This window comes from Dysidea avara, chromosome 2, assembly GCF_963678975.1.
Source record: "Dysidea avara chromosome 2, odDysAvar1.4, whole genome shotgun sequence".
In the NCBI taxonomy this organism is placed as follows: domain Eukaryota; kingdom Metazoa; phylum Porifera; class Demospongiae; order Dictyoceratida; family Dysideidae; genus Dysidea; species Dysidea avara.
In genome coordinates this window covers 44,585,241-44,587,841 of record NC_089273.1, presented here as the reverse complement: position 1 = coordinate 44,587,841, position 2,601 = coordinate 44,585,241, and the positions used below count along the sequence as shown (strand labels likewise).

The 2,601-nt window shown below is 38.2% G+C and overlaps 1 long non-coding RNA gene across 4 annotated transcripts; it reads right to left on the bottom strand.

Moving 5' to 3' along the window:
• Nucleotides 1–485: 485 nt before the first annotated feature.
• On the bottom strand, nucleotides 486–2,286 carry LOC136245599 (uncharacterized). Of its 4 annotated transcripts, none has more exons than XR_010695977.1 (8): nucleotides 2,172–2,286; nucleotides 1,964–2,123; nucleotides 1,762–1,866; nucleotides 1,454–1,516; nucleotides 1,364–1,392; nucleotides 1,181–1,313; nucleotides 698–762; nucleotides 486–638 (listed from the first exon to the last, which is right to left on the bottom strand). It is a non-coding gene; the product is annotated as an uncharacterized lncRNA (long non-coding RNA). The 4 variants fall into 4 exon arrangements; XR_010695974.1 differs by having other exon boundaries at nucleotides 487–638; nucleotides 1,181–1,273; XR_010695999.1 differs by lacking the exons at nucleotides 698–762; nucleotides 1,181–1,313; nucleotides 1,364–1,392 and having other exon boundaries at nucleotides 487–638.
• Nucleotides 2,287–2,601: the final 315 nt, after the last annotated feature.

Genomic DNA, 2,601 nt, shown 5'->3' with positions numbered 1-2,601 from the left:
TTCTTCAATCAAACCTCTAATTCCTACAATAACTTTTAAAGACACGACGTGGACACAAACTCTAATGCCTGATAAACAAGTTGTGACAGCGTGCTGAACCGTAAGTTCTCTAGGGATGGCATTTTAAGCAAACATCTTTTAAATTCCATTTAGTGCCACACCCCATGCGAGCGTTTATAAATCGCCAGTTGTCTTATGGTGTGAAGAAAAAAATCACTAGCGAAGGTGCTTTAAGCATACTCTTCAATTCTCTATTTACATGTAATTTTTACCACAAAGGCCGGTAAGGGTTACCACCTCTATGTAGTGTGTACCATGTAGCTTGTGTTGTGGTTTTCATTAAGTATTATGCACACACAAATGGTGCAACAAAATTTTGTAATGGATTGCTCGAATGTGGTTGGTGGTGCTGTGGCTCGAATGTGGTCCGTGGTTTGCCAGTGACCATGTATGAGTTGGGGTTGTTCCACACAACTTACACAATATTCAAATTTCATGATGGCCATGAAACTTTCTTGCCATATGGTAAACATACAACAATGTGTAACAACGTTAATCAACATCACATCAAGACTTGACTAAAAATAGTTCCAACAATAGTGATGATTTCTTGTATGTCAGCATGACGATACTGAGACCTGTAAAAGAATAAGCAGGCACTGAAGTTAACCTTAAATTAAACACTCATGCAACTGACCTGGAACATCGGTCACAACATCAACAACATTTGTTTCGATATCTGATGACACAATCCAGCAGGCACTGAATTAAAAGAGAATGTACAAAAAATCAATATGCCGGGCTGTATCAATAATAGCATGGATAATCAAAATGAACAAAACTTATATCCCAGGCTAAGTGAATGAATAACATAACTGTTGGGTAAACATGTCAAACCTGAACATTAGGACATTAGTCAAACAAAAGTACGCTATCACAACTTAGTCATAATACAATGTTTGTACCACTGGACTTCACACTGGTTGCCCAAAAATTGTGCCATTCCGGGACAACAGCATAATTATGAAACAAATAGTTACTACAACACAGAAGGCTTACTGTTGCACTGTCTACACTGATATACCATAACTTAAAAACATAACAGGTGGGCATTAAATGCAACACACTTAACATCTGGGTACTAGGAAAAAATCAGTAACATCACAACATGTAAACTGACCGGGAAATTAACACCCTTGATGCCACTACAGTCTACACTGGATATTTGTTTGAACCCATCAACACTATGCCCGATACATCTGAGTAGACTGACCTACAAATTCACATCACTATTATACAGTGATAATTGATAACTACAAAAACAACAATTGCAATAATAGAATTCTTCTGTACGTCAACTGACCTGAAATTCATGACACTTGATACTGAGACCTGTAAAAGAATTGAGCAGGCACTGAAGTTAACCTTAAATTAAACACACATGCAAACTGACCTGGAACATCGGTCGCAACACCAGACACCTGTTTCGATATCTGATGAAACAATCCAGCAGGCACTGAATTAAAAAGAGAATGTGCAAAAAATCAATATGCCAGGCTGTACCAATAAAGGATGGATAATCAAAATGAACTAAAAAAATATATCCCATATGCAGGTTAAGTGAGTAACATAACTGTTGAGTAAGCATGTAAACCAGGTCATTAGTCAAACAAAAGTACGCTATCACAAACTGGTCACTGATAATTGATAACTACAAAAAGAACAATTGCAATAATACAATTCCTCTGAACATTAACTGACCTGAAATTCATGACACCTGTATCTTTGTTCTTGCATGGTCTCAACTTACATATGTACCATGATCACATTCAACTACTAGTGGATAAACCAGTATGACCAGATGGCCTGCTAAATACAATACACCTAAAGCCTGGAATATGAAAATATGCATTATTCCACACTGATATAGTAATAGATTATAGGATGTTATTGTGGAACTTACCTAAACGTGTAAACTTGAACATGAGGACAACTGCATAATCTGGACACTTGGAATTGTCCAATACCTGATGAACAAGTTGGTACTAATGACATTCACTTCAACATTTTATCCCAGCTGGGTTAATCTCTTGTAACTGAGTAAAAAGGTGTTTATTTTCCACCTGCAACCAAAGTTCTACATTTCTGTGGTTGGGTGTACATAAACTGACCTGGAAAATCAGCATGCCATAGGGGTATGGAAATGGTTCCTTTCCTTCTGTTGTGACATTACTTACAGCTGACTGGTAAATGATCATCGATGTCCCCGTGGACCCCAACAATGAGCATCAAGACACACGACAGTGTGTCGTGCGGCCCAAGAAGCCGGTGCGCCACACCGTGAGTATATTGACAGGAAGAAAGAAAACGTCATTTTCACACATTTGTATCTCGGTGATACCTCATCCGATTGGAACCAAATTTGATGCAGAATTTCCCGCCAGCTAGGGGAGTCTACATTCCAAATATGAAGGAAATCACTTAAGCCATGTCCGAGATACGAGTGGCCAAAGTTTGGTTTTTTTTCCTTCGTTTTTTTTTTCGTCTTTTCGCACACTTTTGCAAAAATTGCTATAAAACGCAAACGCGTACTCCGATCGC